General features: G+C 38.4%; 1 pseudogene; it reads left to right on the forward strand.

Annotated features, from left to right (window-relative positions):
• Positions 1 to 10,792, forward strand: part of LOC140938295 (uncharacterized) — a 43,312-nt pseudogene extending 32,520 nt beyond the window's left edge.
• Positions 10,793 to 24,796: the final 14,004 nt, after the last annotated feature.

Consider the following 24,796-nt stretch of genomic DNA (forward strand, 5'->3'; position numbering starts at 1 on the left):
TGAAAACAAAAATGGCGGACATTTCACTCGTCTCAAGAGTAAGAACTAGGCGAAAAAATAGCTAAAAACATGGCAAGAACAGCAAGAAGATAACTCGTAGGGCAACGTTTGCTATTTGGAGAATATTTGTGGAGCTGAACAACCCTCAACGCGCACTATCGAAGATGAACTCAACATCGATGGAGGTAAGCTTGTTTTAGCTATGTTTTTAAACTAGGAATTATTTTGAATGAATAATAAAGTAATTATTGAATTCGGCTTTCGTATCATATGAAGAATTATGGAGATCGAGGAAGGTGTTATCCGCCTCGGCCTACGGCTTCGACGGATAGCACCCTCCTCGATCTCCATAATTAACAATTAATGAATTCAGGCTGAGTATCTTTTGAAGAATTATGAAGATCGAGGAGGGTATTATCCGTCGAGCCCTTTAGCCGAGGCGGATAACACCTTCCGAGATCTCCATAATTCTTGATATGATTCGAAAGCCGAATTCAGTAATTTTTTAATACTCATTCAAAATAATTCCTAATTTAAAAACAAGCAAAAACATGCTTACCTCCATCCACCCATCGAACTAAGTTCATTTTCGATAGTGCACGTTTAGGGTTGTTCAACTTCGCAAATATTCTCCAAATAACAGAAGTCGCCCTTTGAGTTGTCTTCTTGCTGTTCTTGCTATGTTTGCAGCTAATATTTCGCCTAGATCTTACTCTTGAAACAAGTGAAATGTCCGTCATTTTTGTTTTCACAACCAGAACAACTCAACCTCGTCTCCAGATTTTCTCGGTTAACGGTACATTAACCTGCAAGAAAGCTGCATTTTTGACGTCATCGGTTCATTAAACGCAAAATTCTTCCAAATTTGGTCATCAGTAGCTGGTTATGGTGAATTATGCGTGTGCTTTTAGCCAATCAGAATCGGGGAAATATTTTGAATGAATAATAATTCATCAAAAGATACTCAGCCTCATTCATTAATTGTTAAATATGTTCTACTGGAACGTATTCAAAACGTAGAACTGTACATAAAATTTTTAGAACTAGGACAGTCCAGTCTTGTGCGATGTCTCCCACTCCCTTTACTGATAAATATGGCTGACGGGATTTTATGAATCAGAATACCATAACAGTTAGAGAAATATTGCAATCTTCATCGTACGGGTTATGTAGGGCAACCACTTTGAAATCACGGTAAAAGTACCGTAAGAGCTCATTTTTTTTTAATTTTCTCCCAATTCTTTCAACAGAAAAATTATCGGAGGTTCTATGATGACGACTGCGGTAAACACCCTGCAGCGGATAGTATGACAAACCAGCCTTGCATAACAGATGAGTCCAAACTGCCTAAAAGCAACACTACAACAGACACTGAGAGTGATATAAAGCATGGTTCTCAAGAACTAGAAAGCTGTAATAACTCCTCCAGGCTGGATAAGGCGATGGGAACAGATATCCAAAATGTCCATTTTTATGAAAATGTTTCGTTCGAAAATGACGATGATAAAGGAAAGGGTTCAGCGGATCATCATGTCAAATCTGTTGGACAAAGCTCAGTTTGTGTCCGTGGAAATAGTTCCAAGGAAGACAGCTCACATAGGCCAGAATTCTCGGCTAAAGATGTTCTTTGTTTTGCCTGGCAGATAGCACAAGGGATGGTAAGCTATTAGTTTTAGCTCAAGCATCCTAAATCCGCTCATAGACTGAAGTTCAATTATCATAGTGCGTTTTTATATGGAAAGAGAAAAGTGTCTTTGGAATTTGTTTTAAATTTATAAGGATGACTTTTTATTTTGTTGCTGTTATTTAATAAAATGATGTGACCATAATACAGGAATGGCACAAAACCAAGCAAAATACAACCACTTAAAAAAAAAAACGGTGGGGCCAAACCACCCCTAAATGGCTTATCAAAACGTGACAATTTCGAATAATTAAAAAAAAACTTTGCTTTCTTTCACTCTTTCCCGACCAAACTTGGCCTGAAAATACGAAACATCAGGCCAATCAAAACTGGTCATAGGATGACACCAAATGTCAAATCATGACGTCATATTTGCTGACGTCATTCATACGTAAATTTTAAACTTTAACTTTAAACTTCTCAAATTTTTATATCGTTTTTGAAAAAACTATTCAAGGGAAGTTGAAAGCTGAAACAATTTTTTCAGTATCTCAAATATGCGCTGAAATATGACATTTTGAATTTGGATAATTTCGGGGCACAAAAACAGGGTACCCCCCTTTTAAAATAAGTCTTAATTTCAGAGTTTTATTGTCGAGTCACCCTTGCTGTTTAAGTTACACATAACACATCTTTACTATCGAAAGCTCAAGGAAAAAGAAAAATTTGAAAAAAGAAATTCCTAACTGCGCAAAAACCCGGAAAACTGTTTTGTGACGTCATAAAATGTCACGTGATTATTTTTTTGGTTTGCTTAAATTAGTGTTTTTGAGTCAAAAAACAAAAATCTAAAATGATACGATTTTGGCCAACTATAAAAGGTATGTGTCACCGGAAAATCAGCTTAATTTGCCAAAAACTGTGAAAAAAATGTCAGAGGGATCGTTTTTTAAGGAAAAGTATGGTTCCGGGGGGTGAAATCAAATTTCTTTGAAGTCTTATAACTCAGGTTTTACGTGTCGTATCCAGAAACGGTTTTCACTGTTTTACTTTTCTTCTAAAGCCCTTTCAAATGATATAAGTTTGACTTTGAAATTATGAATTGCATTAACCCATTTTGTTGACGTCAGCCTTTGTGACGTCACAATTTAACATTTTGCGTCAAACGAAACCTTAATATAATTTGGTCAACAATCGTAGTCTATCTGGCAAGTTTGGTCGAGAAATGAAAAGAAATGTAAAAAATACGTAAATTTAGCCTTAATAAGCCCTTTGGGGGGTGGTTTGGCCCGGCAGTGAAATGATCTTTCCTACATCTTGGGAAGGGGTAGAGAGCAAATACGATGTGTAAAACAGCTTTGGTTCTCACATATTCCTTTTAAGTGGTAGGGGATCGTTAAATCAAGGATTGTGAAGTGACTTGGCTCTTGAGTTGGCCATTGTGGCGTCGTTTAAGCCCCGAATTGAGCAAATTTATTTAGCAAGAAATAGGATAAATAAGATTTTTAATATCTTAATCATGATCCAGTCAAACAAAATCTTACTCAGTTAACATGATTTTGGTTTATTGGGGGAGAAGGAGAGAAGCTTTGAAGGTTAAAACACTTTGGCACCTCTGTCCAACACACAGAATTCGTCGTGTAATACAGGAATAACTCCGATGGGCCAAGTGCAATAAATACTACTTAACAGATAAAAGAAATACATTTTCCCCTTCTGTTCGATTCAAGTTTGTTTGATGACTGTCGCATTCACTATGGAACGGGAGCATAATAAAGTCAAGTAAAATTATTTTTGCGAAATTGCTAGGGGAAAAATACAAGGAAATGAGGTTTTAACACCATTTGACCATTCACTTTTAATCTTCACAGCATACGATCTCGCACGCGCAAAATGATCACATTACTACACAATAGTTAGGTACACCGTAATTTTTAGGGAGTTATTATAACTCCAAAAATGGAGTAAAAATTTTAGGTACAGGATAACCCCTTTTTGGGGGTTATGTTAACTCCTAATTTAACTCCGAATTTGGGGTCATTTTTACTCCTGAAAAAGTGTTCTTTTTACTCCCAGTCTGGAGTTAAAATTACTCCGAAATGGGGTTATTTGTACTCCTTACATGGGTTGTTTTTACTCTTTTTGGAGTTAATTTAACTCTGAAAGTGGAGTAAAAATTTTAGGTACAGGATAACTCCTTTTTTGGGTTTATTTTAACTCCTCAATATCTGGGGTCACTTTTACTCCTGAAAAAGAGTTCTTTAAACTCCTTTTTGGAGTTAAAGTAACTCCACGAAAAATAACTCCACTGTAAGGAGTTAAATTAGCCCCACTAGAGGAGTTATTATAACTCCCTGAAAATTACAGTGTATTCCTGTGTTCAGTGAGGTGCAATTCAGCCAAATTTCCCAGTGTGATGAAAATTACGTGTGGCCTACTGTCCTAGTTGAAGTGAAGGTTGAATTTAATGCTAACGTTATGGGGAGTTGATATAAGAATACTAATATTTATTTTCTTCTCTTTCAAATCGCAGAGTTTCTTGTCAAGTGAAGGATTTGTCCATCGTGATTTAGCAGCTCGAAATATACTTCTTGGTGAGGATAGAAAGGTGAAAATATCTGACTTTGGTTTGATGCGACAAGTTGATCAGGAGGTTTACAAACTGAAGAAAGGCAAAAAAATACCATACAAGTGGATGGCACCCGAGGCGATCTTTGAAAGTGAATATACAACCCAAAGCGACGTGTAAGTGTTATAGAGGACAGCTGGGTGTAGAGTCGTGATTTGCGACTAATGGGTAGCTATGTCATCGGTAGCAATATGATGACGTGGAAAACAAGAAATTAGCTTAATGAATTTTGACGTTGCCATGTTCCCACAAATGACGAGGCTCCAACCTTCCCTATAGAAACCAAACACAACACACGATCCCCAGATTCTAGGTCTAACACTCTAAACATCAGCTTCTCTATCTCCTTAAGGCGGTCAATCTAGCTACCAGTTATCAAATCAGTTGATAAAACCAAATCTAAATCATGAAAATCTGCTCATAGCGGAATTAAGACGACTAAAGATTAGTCTTAAAGATATTAAAGATTCCTCTACTACTCCTACATTTAGCTTAATAAATTTTCACGTTGCCATGTTCCCACCCATGGCAAAGCTCCAACCTCCCCTATAACAGCCAAACACAACCCACAATCCCCACATTCGCTCTGACAAAGGGCTACCGCTAAAAACGCCAGCTTCTCTATCTCCATACAGTGGCCAGTCTACCACTTATCAAAGACATTTATTATCCTGCTTTTTTAAGAATTATGTAAGTTTTCGTCAGTGAAAGTAATGTTTACATACCTGTAAATAAAAAAGCTGGGCACTTGCAACGTCAGGACGTTAATACCAGGCTTTTCTGAAGACCTGGACGAAGCTGATGTCATGTTCGTAAGACAGAAATCATCGATATGGAACCAAGCAGACTGTGAATGGACGTCGTCGCTTTTCTAGAGACGAGGCTGTCAGGTTCAGGATCTGTCATGGAAAGAAATTTCCTCTTTTTCTGGCAAGGAAAATCACCAGATGAGACCGGAGAACATGGCGTTCGTTTTTACGGTCAGAAATACCCTGCTGGGATCCATCACCTCATCTGCGGATGGAAGCGAAAGAGTTTTCTCACTACAACTCCACTCATCACTGGTTCTGGTATCTCTGATCAATGCCTATGCCCCGATTCTGTCATCCCCGGGAGAAGCGAAGGATAAATTATACCACGGACTGGCAATCACCATCAAGGGAATCACTGAGGAAGAGCTACTAACTGTTCATTCTCGATTACTTCAACGCCAGAGTTGGTGCTGATCAAAGGTCATTGCCCACTTGCTCGGGTTATTTCGGCATTGGGAAGATGAGCGAAAACAACCAAGGCCTTCTAGAGTTATGCCTTCATCACAGACTCTGTTTCAGGAACGCGTTCTTCAATAACAAGCCCCAACATAGGCTCCTGGAGACACCCAAAGTCTAAGCACCGGCACCAGTTTGACCTGATTCTCACCAGACACCAGTTACCGGAGTGCTGAATGCGATAGGAATCCCTCCTTGGTGTGCAACAGCGCAAAATTGCCATCAAAGTAACTGTATCACACAAAAAAAGGAGGGGAGGCCTCGCTTTAACATGAGCAAATCCTGTCAACAAGGTAAAGTCGAGGAATTTGCATGTGCGCTTGAGGAATCTTTTCCAGGTGCGCACAATGGTAACGCATGTGATTGATGGGAAAACTTCAAAAATGCTGCCTTCTCCATTTTCAGTAGGAAGACCAACAAGACTGCTGACTGGTTTGACTCCCACACCGAGGAGATGATACTAGCCAGTGAGGAAAAGAGGAGAGCCCGGGCAGCATACAAAGCCTGCCCCACTAAACAAAACCCGCAGGCCCTCCGAGCCGCTCGCAGCAAACACCGCACGAAAATTTGATTTGAACCAAATTTACTCTTTACAAGTTTGGTGCAAAAAAGTGCACACCACGGTTAAATCAAGGGCAAAGTTGCCCTCGAATTTACAACCCCATGTAAACTGTCATGCAAATGCGGTATTTACCATCTTTGCCTTTCATTTCCCACTAGTTTTCACTTTTTTGCACCACATTTGCCCCGGGGTAAATTTTTGTAAATCCAATTTTTCGTGCAGTGAAAGTTCAGCAGACCGCCAGAGGGTGTGCAAACGACTACTGGCTTAAACTTTGCCATCAGATACGGTCAGCAGCTGATACAGGCAACATCAAGGAGATGTATGATTAGTATTAAGCAGGCCTTAGATCCAACAAAGAAGACAGCTGCCCCTCTGAAGTCCGTCCACCCAGGCTCCTCAGCACCATTAGATCTTTCCGCAAGGACTTGAAGGGCACTGTGCTCTTTGACGGTTCAAATCAGACCCCTTCAATATTCGAAGTGAAGTGAAGAAGGGATGCGTCCTCGCCACGACCTTATTTGGGATTTTCTTCACTTTCCTACTGAAACAAGCATTTGGGGGTGCAACAGAGGGAATCTACTTCCAGACCAGGTCAGACGGAAAGCTCTGCTACCTCTCCAGACTAATAGCAAAGTCTACAGTCCAAATGAAATATCCGCGGGATCTCCTATTTGCCGACGATGCAGCCATCACCGCCCACTCAGTCGAAGACCTTCAGAAAGTCATGAGCCGTTTCAGCAAGCCATATAAAGATTTTGAGCTAAAAATCAGCCTGAAGAAAACGTAGGTCATGGCTCAGGATGTGGACTCACCTCCAAACATTACAATCTTGGAGCACGAACTGGAGTTTTTACGTGACTTCGTTTACCGGTACTTTGGCTCGATAATCTCTGATACTCTAGCTCTGTACTCCGAACTAAACAGGCGCCTCGGCAAGGCTGCTACTACCATTTCCAGCCTGACCAAGAGATCGAGAGTATGGTCCGACAAGAAACTGACGCAAAATACCAAAATCCAGGTCTACAGAGCCTATGTTTTGAGCACGCTGCTGTAAGGCAGCGAGTCCTTGACCACATCTGCTCACTGTGCGGGAAGGACTGTCATTCCCGAATTGGTCTTTTCAGCCACACAAGGTGCTGTTCGAGAACAACCAAACAGAGCGCCACATTACAGTCTTTCGAGATTGTAGGATGCCAATGAAATGAAAAGAAATTGACGATCTCATTGAAGCGCGAATGTTTTTTTAACTAAGGGACTGGTCAAAAAGTATAGGGGGGGGGGGGGTGGGCCGGAGCAGAGAGGGGGTGGGTCATGAGGTTTTGAGCCTTGTGCAAAGGGTGGGTCGTGCAATTTTCAGCTACCCTTAGGGGGTGGGTCACCCTATTTTTTACTAACTACTAACGAGACAGTTGACTACTCTTGTTATATAAAACACAGCCAGCTGGAATTATTGCTAAAATACTCACAAACCTGTTGTGCGAGAAAATACAAAGGTTGACAGGCCGCACATTTATACGGGCGTGGAACCCTCTGTCAACGTTTTTTTTTTTTCGGCTCTGACGAGCATGTCCTTTAACGATTTTCCTTTTTTGTAACGAAATGATTGGTTGTTCTTTTAAAAGTTATTGAAGTTATAGTTGGTTTTGTATAAGATTCCATATTTTAGTATTTAAACAGTAGATATAGGCATATTTTTATCCCCTAAAAATTTTTCATCTGTTCGGATCTCCTAGCTGAAAGTCTAGTGATACGAAAATTATAGGGATCAAAACTTACCTTTTCGAAAATTTCAGCCGAAAAAAGGCTCGCGAAAAGTCTAGGTGACCTTGGGGTAAAAATCCGTTAAAAATGGGCAATTATACCATTTTTTTAGATGTTCGAAAATCTTAGGAGGGGCAGACAAGCAAGAAATTTTACAACAAATGTTTCGAAAATTCTAGATCTCAAATCGTCTTTCTAACAGATATTTTCCGAAAATTGACGTTGGGTGCCCCTGAAAGATTGTGGGTAGCCTCCGTCCGTCAAGCGTTTTTTTTTTTAAATTTGAATTATTTTCCTCAAAGGTTGTTTCTGAGGAGTTTTTTCGTAGGATTCTTAAGGCTTCTCCTTTGACAAATTCTTTTTTAACATTTGGAGGGTGACACGAGGTGAAATGTGTGTGCAAGAAGCTTTCCGTTTATTTAAAATGTGTCTTTGCATCAAGGATAGATTTTTCCTTGAATCTTGTGCCTTTGTATACAACCGTGTCTAAAAACGCAGTCTCAGTGTCAACTGTTTCGGCCGTGAATTCGATAGTTAGGTGATGTAAGGTTGCTTGTTCAATGAAGGCTTCGATGTCTGGTTTACTCATGTCCCATAGGGAAAAGATATCGTGTATGTGGCATTTCCAAACTGTTGTTCTAAAGACAGTTTTTGTTTCGGTATAACACGAAATTCATTCGTGATATAATCACGACTAATGACATGACGTAACAATCGTTGATTAGTAAGATCATTACTACTAGTTGCGAAACTTGAGAGACACCAACGGGTACGTGAATATTATTCTTATTTTCGGTTTGTTTTAACATTTCTTGACTGATTGTAGTTCCTGTTGATATCTCTACGTAGATTTCGAATTCTTTATATCTTCTGTATTTCTGTACATTTTGGACGAAATAAACCATGTGCAGTATTTGAAACCTTGGCGACTCGCATCTAGCAGTACAGTTTTGCTTAGATTTGTTGTTTCAATATATGTCATGAAAATATTGGCAAAGGAATCAAAACTGCTGTCTTTGTGCCCATTGCAGCTCCATGGTTTTGTAGGTAGTGCTTTCCACTGAAGTGAAGAAATTTTCGTTGAGGATTAATCTAAGCATTTCCGGCAAGTAATGTGTAGGAATGGGTTGTCTTTGTAGAAATTTTCATATGCTTTGTGACAGATAATTTCAATATACCCTCGTTTTGCTGTATATTTGTGTCAGGACTTATAACGTCTATTGAAACTAGAAATGTTCAGTTGTCACGCACAGAACAAGGTTTTATTGGATTATTAAGAGGAAACCGAACATCTATGTTTTAACTAGGGGGTGGGTCATGCAATTTCCAACCTTGCTTAAGGGGTGGGTCAGTCATTTTTGTGCCGTAGGGAGGGGGTGGATCATGTGTTTTTTATCAACCACATTTCCAAATACTCCGGCCCACCCCCCCCCCCCCCCCCCCCCCTATACTTTTTGACTTTATAACGTCCATTGAAACAAGAAATGTTCGGTTTTTCACATTCGTCTTTTCAGTGAAAGGTATGATTTCTGTGATTTTGATATTGGTTCTAGCAGTGTATCAACAAACTTTGTCAAGCACAGAACAAGGTTTTATGGATTGTTACGAAAAAACCGAACATCCATGTTTTAACTAGGGGGTGGGTCATGCAATTTCCAACCTTGCTTTAGGGGTGGGTCAGTCATTTTTGTGCCGAAGGGAGGGAGTGGGTCATGTGTTTTTTATCAACCACATTTCCAAATGCTCCGGCCCACCCCCCCCCCCCCCCTATACTTTTTGACCAGTCCCTAACTTTACCAAACAGAATATAGCTTTGTGTCTAGTCAGAAGCATACTTCTGGAATAATGTAAGTACATTTACAAAACTAAATCATTTTACGCTTACAATTCTGTAACAATTCAGGTGGAAACCCCTATCCCGGAATAAACGACAAAGATCTGTACGGGCTCATCAAGGCAGGATATCGAATGGAAAAGCCAGATACTTGTACTGACGAACTGTAAGTAAGAGTTTAAATGGTAAATACGATCAGTGATTGCAGTTATAGTTTAGCCAATGAAAGCGGCGAAAAAGTAACTTGAGCCTTCAGAGAAGCCTGAAAAGATATTGGACTCTTTGAGAAATTTAAGCTTTGTATAGAATGCGCACGGGTTACGTGTTCTTATTATTTGCTAATAGGATATTTACGGAACAAGAAACAACGAATATCATTGAAGACAAACACCATCACCATCAACAACAAAAACGACATGTTTATTTACCTCATACAATTTATTTTTTATTTTCCTTTTCTTTTTTCTTTGCCCTTTACAGTTCCACCCAGAATATGGATGAATTCTTAAGAATGAAGCTGGATTTATCGAAGGCTTTACAAAGTAACTTTCACATCTCCCATAATGCAACTTGTTTTTTCCAAAAAAACTTTGCAAAGCCATTTTTTTAATTTGTCATAAGAAGGGTAAGGGAAAATTTCCTCACAAAGATGAATGTATTAGCTATAAAGGAACAAGTTTTTTATTATATTAATGCTGATAAATAAGATGAAAACGTATTTGAGATGGGAAGCGTATCATACTGTACGCATGCACTCATCATCACTCATTCCAATAAAAAAATATAAAGTAAAGGTTCCAAGAAGGAGTCTATCCAATTTGACCCTCTTGGCAGGTACCGCATGGCCCCTTATAATCATTGTCTTAGATTTCAGCTGATGTTGGACTGTTGGAAGGAAGATCCTCGTGAACGGCCAACCTTTGATCAGGCCACGAAGATACTGGAGAAGATGGTGATGGTGGGAAATACATATCTAAATCTTGATTTGGTAGATGAGTCAAAGGCGTATTACAAGGAGCATGTTGGTGAAGAGAAAACCACTGATACAGACACAGAGGATAGAATCGTCAAAAATCCAACTCTGTCTCAACCGCTCTTACCAGAAAACTGAAACTTGTGAAAGGTTTGAACCCAGGAGTCATTTCAAAAGTAGGTTGAGTTTGATCGTCCAGGTGAACGTAGTCCTTAATAGGACTGTTGTTGTTGACAGTGACGTTTCGACAACCTGTACGGTAGTCATCTTCAGAGTCAAAGTGAGTTGTATCACGTCAGTTGATGGTATTATACCCTGGTTATTGATTTGATTGGTCAATTACGTCGTGATGTTATTGGTCGTCTGTCGGTTAAGCCGTGATGTTATTGGCTATGAAGACTCGTAATCAGTAATTGGTGCGTTTCAATCTGCCTATTGTCACAGTTAAACAGTCGTCTATTGTTAGTCGAATTGTCATTCTCTCGTAGTTAGTTTTGCTTGATCTCGTCAATGAGTCGTTTGTACGGCGCTGGTAACTGTTGGCTACGATTCAGTGGCGTTTTTTCTAAGTTAGTAAACCAGCTTTTTAAAGTAAGACGTTGATAGTAGTCAGTAGAATACGTTATACATGTCGCAGAGTCCCAGTAAATTTGATGTTTCATCTTTAAATGGTGCTCAGCAATGTGATTGTTGACGTCACCATTCTTCGTAGCTCGTTTGTGTTCGGTCAGTCGCGTGCTTAGGTTTCTGCCGGTTTCACCAATGTAAGAAGCCTGGTAGTCGCAGCATTTGATCTTGTATACTGCTCCTTGTCTGTCCTCCGGTTTGTCTTTGTCCTTGACATTAGTAAGCAGTCGCCGTAAAGTGGTTATCGGTTTGTGTGCAACACGTATATTGTAAGGTTGTAATATACGTGCAATAGTTTCAGAGGTGCCTCTGATGAACGGTATAGTCGCTGTCGTAACAGGGCCAGGTTGGTCTGAGTGTTGGAATCAGTGTTACTATGAGTGTTCCCGGTCTAACAAAGTCCGTGTTGTAATTGTTCTTACTAAAAACGTTGTTGAGGTAATCAGTCTCGTCTTGTAGGATGCCAGGTGAGTCACAAACTAGTTGTGCTCGTCTCGTCAGAGTCCAGATAGTAGTAGCCTTGTGAGAGGTCGGGTTGTACGAAGACTGGTCTAGTAATCGGTCGGTATGTGTCGGTTTTCTGTAAATAGTCGTTTAGTCGGAGGACAGACAGGGAGCAGTATACAAGATCAAATGCTGCGACTACCAGGCTTCTTACATTGGTGAAACCGGCAGAAACCTAAGTACGCGACTGACCGAACACAAACGAGCTACGAAGAATGGTGACGTCAACAATCACATTGCTGAGCACCATTTAAAGACGAAACATCAAATTTACTGGGACTCTGCGACATGTATAACGTATTCTACTGACTACTATCAACGTCTTACTTTAGAAAGCTGGTTTACTAACTTAAAACAAAGGCCACTGAATCGTAGCCAACAGTTACCAGCGCCGTACAAACGACTCATTGACGAGATCAAGCAAAACTAACTACGAGAGAATGACAATTCGACTAACAATAGACGACTGTTTAACTGTGACAATAGACGGATCGAAAGGCACCAATTACTGATTACGAGTCTTCATAGCCAATAACATCACGGCTTAACTGACAGACGACCAATAACATCACGACGTAATTGACCAATCAAATCAATAACCAGAGTATAATACCATCAACTGACGAGATACAACTCACTTTGACTCTGAAGATGACTACCGCACAGGTTGTCGAAACGTCAGTCACTGTCAATAACAACAGTCCTATTAAGGACTACGTTCACCCGGACGATCAAACTCAAACCTAAACTGAAACTTGTTCCGAAAAAGGTCATAAAACTAGACGTAAATAATTTAAGATTAGTAGATATCACGCACAGCTTTTTAATAAGTCATTTAAGGCATTCAAGAAAGAAACTTAGGTTTACGCTAACTTTGGAACTTTAATGGAGGCAGCGTGGACGGGTAGTCGGAAGAGGGTCTGAAGGGGTTTAAGTTAAGCCATGAAACACTAAGCATTTGACACTGAACTGTGGTATATCTTGTCCTGTTGTTCTTTAGCTCTTTTGCTACAATTAGCGAGAAAATGTTCTACTGTTTTAAATCACTTACGGTTTCTAAAAGGTGATCCATTCCTAAAACGCTGGCAAGATACTAAAAAGATATCTTAAAAATGTAGCGCCTCTAATCATCGACCATCGAAAAAACTAAAATGTTACTCTCGGTCATCGAAAAAGAAATATTTCTAACAATTAGCCGTCGATACTAAGCCAAGCCACCCTATCTTCCCCTCCCCTCTGACCACCCGCTGGAGTTGTTCAACAGCAGTTCCAGTAGGAGTAAGTAGCATCCCCGACCACGCTTGTAAATAGACAACTGGCCTGCCTTCTGCCAGTTGGGATTTAAACCTTGCATTTAATTAGTATTTGAGTTATTAGTACGTGTCCCAAATACAAAGGTATGCGTTGTGACTTTCGATATCTGGTGTGGGTACAAGAAACATAGAAAAAGCTAGGGGAATGGCCATCTTGTTGGCTAGAATTATACAAGGATTAAGCCTGTTCATTTAATATTAATATACTTTCTGTAGCTAATATCAACTGAAAATCCTTAATCTGTTGTGGTCTATGTTAAGAAAGTGCTATAAACTGCTCATAGCTTGCATATCCCCTGAGCTTACCAGAAAAGAAAATTAAAAAATAACTAAAGGTTCTCCTAATGGTAATGGCTGGATAGAAGATATCATTCAAAACACCTAAGGCATCATTTGCTTGATTCTCCAACCAGTTTTCCAACTCTACCAGATAACGATTCACTGAGTAGCGACCCGTTTGGTTTTCGTTTTGAGCTTCCGTGATGTTATTCTGTCTTCTCCGTGAAAGTTTGTCAGAGTGGAGATGCCTTGTCAAATGAGAGCTGTTTCCTTCTTCTCTGGAAGAAAGATAGCATTTAGCGTCTTAGAAAATTTTTCTCGTTTCTTCACATTTACAAAAACACGGAATATAGTTCAAAGCAAAAAGAATCAGATAAGCTGAATTTTGATTGGGAAGAAGGAAAGAGCCTTAACAATTAACGATCGTTCTTAATGTGTAATTACATCATGTAGTTTCCTTTTGTCCATCAGCTTGTTAGAAATGTTCGCCATTGCAGAAATTAATGATTAAAGTGATGCTATTTACTTGACTCACTATATTTTCAATGAGTGATTTGTTTAACACATCGACAAACCCGAAGCAGGTTATATTATTCTCTCGGCTACGAATCGCATCGCATGTACAAGGGCCGACTATTTCTCCTTAAAATAGGACGAATAGCAAGCAAACCAGGCAATAAATTTACTGGGCCAAAAAATAAGCAATTTTGAAGGAAGTGTTTAAGCTTAAGTCATTGTCTCCCACTAAGGGACGGACAATTAGAAAACTTATGGGGGGGGGGGGTGGGGGGGGCGAAGTACCAAAAAAAATATTCGCGCAAGGGAAAATTAAAAGAAAAAAAATTCATGCACGCCAATTAACCCTAAAAATATTCATGCTATGGCCTAAAAACAATTTATACAAGGAATTTGATAACGAAAAAAATTCCTGCAGCTCGAAAATTCCCCTTCCCCCCCCCCCCCCCATAACATTTCTAATGGTCCGTCTCTAAGGAGGGCATGAGGAGTTTACCTCACCTTGTTTTAATTGTTGATTGACAGGATCCAATAGTGGATGTTGAACATTACCCTTTGTAACTAGATCTATTTCGTTTCCTTTAGTGGTTTTCAACTGATAAAACCTCATTTATCTTTCCCCTCCCCCATTCATGCAGGCATACGTAGGGAAGGGATCTGCAGTCAAACAATAAACCAACTCATCAGAGAAAATTTTTTTCATTTACAGAAAAATATTGTCTACTTCACCTTTATGTTTCGTTAGTGTGTTGCTATCGTATATAGCAATAGTGGCGGTAAAGAGTTTTTTTCTTGTTTGTGAAGCAGCTAATGGATGCACGCGCTATTGGGGATAATTCTACTGAAATAGCCAAGAGTTGTTTACTTACTGTATGATCTGTTGTTGACTGAAAGAAAAAGGTCTTATTGTTGTTTATTTTAATAGAATCATCTACACAAAATAACAGAGAGGATACATACTACTTTGCTAAAGAGCCACACCTGTTAGAAGAGGCACTAAATGATGATCTCTTGAAAGTTGCCCAGTGGTTACATGGAAATAAGTTAACTTTAAATCTTACTAAGACGAAATCCATGATTATAGGCAGTAATAGGAAACTTGTTGGTATTTCCTCTTTCACGTTATCTATTTTTTTCTATTTTTGACACTGATATAAATTCTGTAAGTAGTTTTAAATATTTGGGAGTTATGTTGTCTTCAACTTTCACGTGGTCCGACCATATTGAGTATATTTCATGTAAGGTTAATAAAAACCTTGGTCTTCTACGTAGGATTAAGTATTATTTACCTTATGATGCCCGGTTACTTTTTTATAATAGCTTAGTGCTACCTATTTTTGATTATGCTGATTTAGTCTGGGGTGACAAGGACAATGTCTCACTTATGAAGGAATTGCAAATTCTCCAAAACAAAGCAGCTAAGTTGATATTAGATAGATCACCTCACTCCTCATCCACCGATGCATTGATTGTCTTGAGATGGCTGAATCTTGAAGAACGTAGGAAATGTCATCGATGTATATATGCATACAAGTGTATTAACGGCCAACTTAATCATTCTTTGGACATTGTAAGAAAGAGTGATATACATTCCTACAATACGCGCAATAACGATACTATCAAGCTCCCCAAAATTAAATATAATTGGGGAAAACAACGTTCGCGGTACCACTGTTTCAAAGACTTTAATGAATTAGAGAGAACTGTAAGAAACTCAGCAAGTTTTCCAATTTTTAAGAAGTGTCTTTTTTCTGCTTTTTATAATTGAGTACTTGTAGTGTGTATGTTTTGATTATTTCTGTAACTGGATTTTAGCTTGAATTTTTTTTTTTTTTTTTTTTTTTTTCATATATATCGATTTTAGCTTAACCTTTTTATATTTTAATTGTATTATATAATATACATCTCGTAATTAGGACCTCTATGTAAACCACTCTTGTGATGGAGCATCCTATTAAAAGATTGTTATTATTAAACAACTAGGCTCTACCGATTATAAGTAGACAAATGAATTAGATTAAACTTTAATTAACACGACTAATTCGAGAACTCACAAATAAAGTTAGCATTCAAATTTAGATAGTTTAAATCAAAATGAGAAATGTTCATTCAGAGAGATGATTACCGTTGAGTGCTTTGGGTTAGTTTCCCGTCCTTGTTGTGTTGTGGTTATTGTATGACTTTTTATATTTTTTTATTGTTATTTATGTTATTATTATTATTATTATTATTATTATTATTATTATTATTATTATTATTATTATTATTATTATTATTATTATTATTATTATCATTTTCTTTTTTTTTTAGCCGCAGCTTGTTCTTAGCTTTATTCTTCTTTGTTTTCATTTTTCTTATCTCGTTCTCGTAGTCTGTTGTCACAAAGTCGAACATAATGAACACTTGTTATTAACGTTTTTTTTTTCTTGGTAAGAGGCCTATTTTCCCTAGAAAGCCAATCTGATTTAAGCCTGACTCACCGCATGCTACAAAACAAGTTGTTTTTGTTATTATTGTTTTTTCGCCCCACAGCGAGACGCATGAGCGCCATTACAGTAGCTTGTCTCCTGACAAGACTGAATGCAAGGCTGGCAATACGGCAAAGGGGTTGATTTATTTGAGCCCAATATTTCGGCTAACAAAATTAGCCTTCCCCTCAGGGCCGGAGCTACACCGAAAGAGAATACTATAACAGCTCCTAAGATTTGAATTTAAATTTACTTAATATATAAATTTTAAACTAAAAATGAGAACAATAGATAGCAAGATAGATACTAGGTAAATAATTATACAATAAAGTGATCGATAAGGTACAGTTCAACCTTCGTTTGATCCTTGCGATCTACTCTCAAGATCGTCGCCGAGCAGTCTCGTTTTGTTCCAGAAACCTCGTCAAAATCACCGTTCTTATTTGTGAACAAAACCTCTATCCGATAGGGTTTCGTGCCGACGCAAGAGGTTTCCGGTATATTGCAGACAAACTGCCTGAACCAAGACTAAAAGGCAATATTCCATTGATGCGCCTGTCGATTGGTGAACATTATTTTTCTAAGCAACTTCAAAATACGGCACTGTAACTGGCTACATATCTTATAGGACACTTGTGCAGTTGACCCGTTCAATTCAAAGTAACTTTTGAGTGCGGGACTTAAGCGTTTTGCTCTACGAATCACAAACTGAGACAAGTTACTTTTATACATGCATTGTAATTTTCATAATAACAATTAAAAAAACTTAAAGAGACCGCAAAAATGTAGCAGCTAATTATTTTTTTGACTTGGCCTTGCTTTTATTTGCTCTTGACATGACCCAACTCTTTTATCCTCAGAGGGTGGGGGAAGGGCGTTGGCTCACACTCAACAAAGTTTAGACAGGAAGGCGCCGCCCGGGGGTCCAGCCTCTTCATCTAATACGCAGCAGTTTTTTTTTTACCCATGGCCGAAATGAGAGCTTTCCCTACTCTTTCATATACTTCACCTATAGTGAAATCCTTTTCTATGATGGCTTGAAGCCTAAAAAAGATAAATATTGAAGAAAGAAGCAAGGCTGATTTTACAGTTGGGAATATATATTTTCTGTCACCAATATTTCGGAAGGCACGGCCTTCCATTTTAATATTAAGAACTATTGCTTAACATAAAATATATATTCCCGAATGTAAAATCAGCCTTGCTTATTTTGTTCAAGGAAGGAAAAAGGAAAAAGGAAGTTTCCTCCCGTTTTATTTTCATGTTCGTACTATATATCTCAGTTCAGTGGACCCGACTATTTCTGAGCCTGGAACAGGTTACACTTATAGCAGGTTAGATCCTTTATTAGGAACCGGTTTTTCTTTTTTGTAAAGTTGGTCCTTGCTTCCAAAATTAAAAAAAAGATAAACATTTTGGTCCTGGGAGCCTCCCCGTTTAAGCTATTATAAGGAGTATACTCCCCCTTATAATAAACTCCTGTATCTCTAAAGTCATGACCGTTAAGTTACGCTGCTGCAATAACTGAGAAACTTAGAACACTTAATAAATTTCTGCTTCTTAGTTTCGCTTTGCCATGTTATTTTAACCCTATAACTCTGAAATTACTTCCCCGGCCGAAAATTGGTAGTTGGAAAGGAAAGTACATGTTTCAATATTTTGACAAGAAATGTGACGTTATTGTTCCCTGTCCCTGTTGATTTCTTGTGCAATGTTTTCGTCGAGGCTTGCGGGGGAAGCCACCAGTTACTCTTCCTTTACGCGGTACTGTAATTTATGGGTAAATAGGCGTTTAGCGAAACGCGTTTTTATTTATGAGAACACGTTATTCTTGGGGATTTTTACCCGCTGTTCTGAAAACCAATCAGGATTAACAATATAATAGTGTTTCTTTCTGTCTTCAGTGGGGTGGAAGAAAAAGGTATCGCGAACATAACGTACATTCTTCGAGTGCTTGGACAACAATGTGCTGGGCCTTGGGGCCACTCTCTCCAGTACCTGCTCCCTATTTTTGCTAGTAAAGGGTGACGCCATGGTTTCGCGATCCCGAGCTAATGCTGACCTCACAAACCTCTTTATAAAGGTTTGAAGTTGCGTGTTACTGACAGAAGGAGTAATGAGTGCCGGTAACGGGTGACTGCGGATCCAACATATGGTTGATTTGATTTTGTTTAAGTTGCGATAAACTTGAATTATTCCTCAGCTGAATTTTTTTCGCATTGCACAAAGGGTGTGGTGATGAAACTCCCAGCTTCTGTAACATTTGACCGTCTGTCAAATTCTTCTTGGGTGAGCCGACGACTGGGGAGTAAGCAGTGTATTTAAATCGCCAGAACATTTTGGTCTTAGATCAGTTAAATGCGTTTCTCTGAAAGCTTCTTTTTTATCAAAAGAATACATGAGCCGACGTGATTTTTCTTTCTCTGCATGAGGTGATTTTTGCTCAGTATATTTTCCCTCGGCATCCGGGACATAACTTAACATTCGCGCCGCAAACGGTGGCCTTAGATACGTCAGTTTGGCTGCAGCTCCATACCATATGTACCTACTGGCTGCTGCAGGACGGCGAGGTTCATTCCATGAGTGCTTTGGTACTTGATTGTATAGCAAGGGTTCCTCAGAGTTGCAGTCTCTCGAGGTATATTCGGTTTGAAATGATTTGGTGTCGAACCTGTCGAAGTACGCCTTATATCCTGGATACAAAAGTTCCATATTTGAGGTTACTAGAGCTGAATGCTGTTGAGAAACAGTTCTTGATTCCAAGGTGGAAAATTAAATTGACGTTATGGCTGCGTTGGGCACCAGTACCACAGAAATGATTATGGACTGTAACTTTTAACTAAGTGACTTTCTTCGGTAATTCACTAACATCGACACTGAGGCAACTTTGGACTTCGTTTCAAGCCCCTGAGGCTGGCTAACAAGCCAGTTTTTAACCGCATTCGCCATCCTTATAGCATGTACTTACTCAAGAGTCGTTGGTTTTTGAGGTTATTTCATGTAGCAGTGTTTCTGAATGATTTAATTGTAAACGAAGCTGGTTGCTATGGATCTATGACCAGCTATGTGCGTTCTTAATTTATGTAATAAATTTTTAATGGCAAACGTCTAGATGAACAATGCTCTCAGTCGTGTACTTCGACAACCTGCAATGACACGACTAAACAGATATTATAATAAAAACTAATCACACATATGGCCTCACCACGGTACATTATACCCACTGGGTAAAGAATTTTTTTCTGTTTTTTTGTTTGTTTGTTTTTTTTTTTACTTCAATTGAAAACGGTTTTGCCACTGAAATGAAATCTAAAGGGACCAAAAACACACTATTGTTTATTGTCTTATTTACGTTTCAAGTTTTAGAATAATTTCAGCTTTACATACTCTCAGATGATCAAACGATAGAAAGACTCTCGTAGAGAATATTGACCCATTGCCCTGCTGAGTGTTCTTCAATGGAAAAAAGCCGATCATAAAATCAATCAGTCGTTAATGATGGACAATGTTGAAAGAAGGGAGTTGTAATGCCATCCTGAGTTCGACATTTTTTTTTATAGAGTAGCTGGTTACTTAAAAATTAGCATCGCCAGTCATCAGCTCTTATCATATTTAATATAAATAGGAACTCCAAACTGAAAGAAATCAAGTGATTCTCTCAGAAGGAAAACCAATGAATCGGGGGCACCTAAGGAGAATATAGTTCAAAACCACTTAAACATAGCATTTGTTAAACGTATTGTAGTAACTTTAAACGGTAGATATAGGCATATTTTTATCCGCTAAGAATTTTTCATCTGTTCGGATTTCCTAGCTGAAAGTCTACAGTGATTCGAAAATTATAGGGATCGAAACTGACTTACCTTTTCGAAAATTTCAGCTAGAAAAAATGCTTCCGAAAATTCTAGGTGACCTTTTTAGGGTAAAAATCGGTTAAAAATGTACAGTTATACCACTGATTTTTAAATGTTCAAAGATCCCAGGAGAGGCAGGCAAGAAGGAAATTTTACAAAAACTGTTCCGAAAAATTCTAGATCTCAAATCGTCTTCCGAACAGATACTTTCCGAAACTTGTCGTTGGGTGCCCCCGATGAATGCGTTTTTGGTTTTTCATTTTACTGTTAACTATCGTCGGACTTAATCAAGAGCAGAAAACGAGGCAATTTATAAACATTGCAGATTTAGACGCATTTTTCTGGATTCATTTCTGCAAAAAAACCAAACCTTTTGACGAAGTTTTCATCCCGGTTCACCTTTAAAAGTAGACGATCGTGATTTTCTTTATTCGTGACGATGTGGGACGAAATCGAACAGGTGTCCCCTTTAACTAATCATTCACCACCTATTGCCATTCAGTTCCTTTCTTCGTTTGGCTTTTCTTTTTTTCCTTCTCTTTAATGTCGACATACTTTTTATCCGTCAACCAATGGGATATGTTGCATTTTGTTCGTTTGCATTGCAGCATCTAGGTCACCATGCAACTGCAACCTTTTATATGGGAAAAGCCCTATAAGGAGTAGGTTGGGTGTCCAATCAGCAACGGGTAAAATGCCTGTCTGTTGGCATAGCACGAATGACATCACAGTTAATCGTGGTGGTGGTTATAAGACAGCCCTGGCTACAAGGTAGCCTTCTTTCCATTGAGGAGTTAAAGAGGTCATCATAATGTTTTCATTTTAAAACCCCCCAAAATGTCGTCTTTTAGCAGAAAATACTTAAACCTTACTGACTTAGAAGAAGGTTTATAAAGGTTAGTAGAAAGTTAAATCTGCCAACGGAAAACTCAAGTTTGACTTCAACGGTTCAGCAGGTTTTCCTAAATAAAACATGAATAAATGTAACTCTCCCTGTCACTTGCTGCGGTGATTACTCATCACGTGGGATACCGTAAACTTCCGATTATAAGACCTGGGCAACTTCGTAAGGGGTTTTCGGTGTAGGAGGAATGGTGTGGGGGGAGGCATATTACCGGACTAAAAAAAGTTTTTCATTACAAGTTACATAGCAGTGCTGATCAAAATCCTTTTTGAATTTGATCGCTTTTTTAAGCGTCAAAACATCGTAAAGAGTCGAATCCATTTCAATGATAAACGGGGCTTATATTGGGGTGGGGGTGGCGGTCTTATAACCAGATGCATCTTTTGTTTAAAGGTAGAGGGGCCTATAAATGGAAGGGGGGGGGGGTTGTAATCGGACGTTTACGTTATGAAAGGCTAGTTTTAAATATATCCTGCATAACTGCTGTCTTTATGAGGTCAAAACTGCACTTAATTGTTGTATAGAATCGAACCGAGCAATTATTAGTTTTACTTTGAAAAACATGCAGTTCGGTTTTTTCCTCGAGTCTCCATGTCTCAGTCTCTGAAACTATTCTTGTCAGGTCGTAGAGCTCCGGCAAGCTCTCCCCCTAAATTTGCCAAATTATGCCGAAATTATGCATTTAGGACAAGATATATTTGAATATGTTCCTAAACTAACAGAGTTTCTGCCAAGAGAAAAACAGGGGCACCCAACGACTATTTTCTGTAATGAATATTTCTCCGGAAAAGCAAATATTAACTCGAATTTTCTATTACTTGAGGACGGCTAATAATAGATTCCTTACGGTTTTCTGAAGTTGAATTTTCTTATTTCCCTTCACAAGTCTGTCTATCTTTCGTAGAAATTTTGGGGATTAAAAAACGCAATGGAGAGAGGAATCAGAAAATGTCTTACTTTCGTATTACGTCAAATTGCATCTAAAATTTTCGGCAAAATAGTACTCAAGCCCTTCTAATTTCGAAAAGACTCAAGTTCCCCTGGGATGACAGAACAGAGAGAAATTGTATAGCGCCTCTTAGAAGTAGGGATCTTAAAGTACTCTGCATAGCTTAAAAAGACAGTGTTTTCAATGTATTTAGGACGAAACCACCGTTGTGTGCCCCTGGACTGAAATAGAGCTTTTAAGAGCAATCTTAAGACGTACCTTTTTAAGTTTGAGTATGGTTGAATGAATTTTAATTGTTTCTTATCGATATTTTAGATTTTTATGGCGGAAGCGTATATATTCTTATTTTACTTATTGTAAATAGGTTTTTTCCATGCTTTTACTACTAATGTAATGCGCATTTGATCATTTTTATGAATACCTGCGTAATATAAGTGATTAGATTATATTTATTTATTTGTTTATTAATTTACGAAAGTCAAAATTCTCGTAAAATAAATGAGGCTTTAAAAACAGAACAAAACAAAACATGAAAAAGTTTTTTTTTTTCGTTTTGTGTTTTGAATTTACCACGATATTCGTATTATCACGGTTTGAGCAGTGCTTTTTCAGAAAATTATGCTCCTTATAATTTTTCCCAGTTATACCAAGGAGCGTGAAAACATAATCTTTTGTTCGCTCCTTATAAGGGAATCCGGAAAGTTTTGCTTGTAGAGTGGGAATCCTGGGCTTTGGAATCTGGAATGCAGCTCAAGGAATCCGGAACCCCACCAACGACTGGAAACCCGAATGCAAGTTCCAATACCTGAAATCCACGGCGTGGAAATACTGTTTTATATCCCCTCACATGAAGCGATTTATGTTCTCTTGCAGTTGACCAAACAGTATATCAGCACAATCGGCAAAACACTACTGAGGAAGACTGACTTCCTTTAAAAATTCCATTCCAATTATATTTTGCCTTGTTTCGGTTCAGCTATATAATATATAGATTTAGCCAGGGCTAAAAGCGAGGCTCCCATTATATATTTATAATATAAATCAAACAATAAACTTGTATTCCACAATTCAGTTAACTTTAGAGCACATAGCACATTCATGTGACTTTTGAGGGAAAGGCTAAGTGATTTTAGAGAAAAATAATTTACAAACAGCCCAAGAGTGAACAAAATCTAACATCGAGTTGATAACCTCATATGTACACCCAAAAAACAGCAATCATCTTCGATCACATTTAAGAGCCATAATGGCTCTTGATCACCGTAAGATTAATTAGGCCTGGAAAAAAAATCAGGTTGAATTTTTTTGCGTTCGACAAGTTTACTTTACAAAATCTTGCCAACAAATCTGGTTGCGTGTAAACCAACCTTTTATACCATTTATACATCACATCTGAGGTGAAACAGTACTATGAGGTACTGTTTTTATCATACAGACCTCGGACAGAATTCAGTATTTCACAATTTTGCAACAGAAATTGCACTCATTCAATATTCAGGACGATCGAAGCACGCGTGGGCTTTTAGCTAAACCGTTAAAAAAATGTCCAAAATCACATATACAGCCAGCCGGTTCTCACTTTTGCAGTGCGAGCTGTAGCGAATGTTTGAACGAACATACTAGAGTTAAGCTCCAACATAACAAAGAAATTATTATGTTTATTTTTCATTTAATGGTTTTATCGATCTGTAATATTTAAAAGCGTTTGATACGCGCGGCATTTTGAGTACTCCTGCAAGCGATGTTCACTGAATCACTGAAAACAAACGGTACAGCGATTAAAATTACAAGAGAGACTACCAACAATCAATAAAGGAAATATAATTCGGTGAAACATATACAGAGACAACATTTTTCATTCACGAAGACAAATATTTAAGTGTCTCTAAAAATCCTGAGTCTTCAAGCTTAAGTTTACGTTTTAAGCCGGCTTCCCGGTATTTACTGTTTTCACAGATGAACTCGAGGCAAGAAAATCGCTCAAAGCTTTCTTTTACTGCCAGAATTATAACTAAATGTTCTTTGGAACGTTTTCTTTCTATCTGCGGTGAGAAAATGTCTAAAGACTTTTTAAAGTTGTGTAAGCTTATACCAAGTTTACCTGATTCTTGGTCAGATCAAATTGTCTCAAATCTTACAAACGTGCATAAACTACATAGCCGCATAAACTACGCTCGACTTCTTTAAATTAGATATAAAAAAAACAAACATCAAACACAATAATTACTGAGGCTTACCATTCGAGATGCAGCTCCTGAAAGGTATCAAGTAAGGCCAGTATCGCTTCAGAGTTTTCAACCTTTACGCATCAAGCCAGGTGAAAAACAAAAACGTTGACATCCGAAATCGGATTCCCGACTTTGACAAGTGATGTATTAATTTCTCAACCAAAAACCAACTAGCCATGAATAACAGAAGGCTCCTGATAGCAGCTAAATTTCATTTTGTGCATCCAGTGGAAAAAGACAGTTAAAAACATCACAAGTTGACACAAAACTCTCGCAGCTTCAGCTGTCAAAGTAAACAAGATTCAAGATGCTGCATAAATTTTCCGCATGAGCTCACCTGTCAAATTTTGACCAATCAGAGCATAAAAAATGGACGTAGAGCGTGACCAATGCGTGACCATGGTGAGCAAAGTCAAAAGCAACTGTCTTGCCTGTAATAGCTGGCTGAATTTTCGGGTGCGAGGTCAGTTTTAAATCAAAATTTTAATTGTGCGGCCCAA

Source organism: Porites lutea, chromosome 5 (assembly GCF_958299795.1).
Source record: "Porites lutea chromosome 5, jaPorLute2.1, whole genome shotgun sequence".
NCBI classification, from domain to species: Eukaryota; Metazoa; Cnidaria; class Anthozoa; order Scleractinia; family Poritidae; genus Porites; species Porites lutea.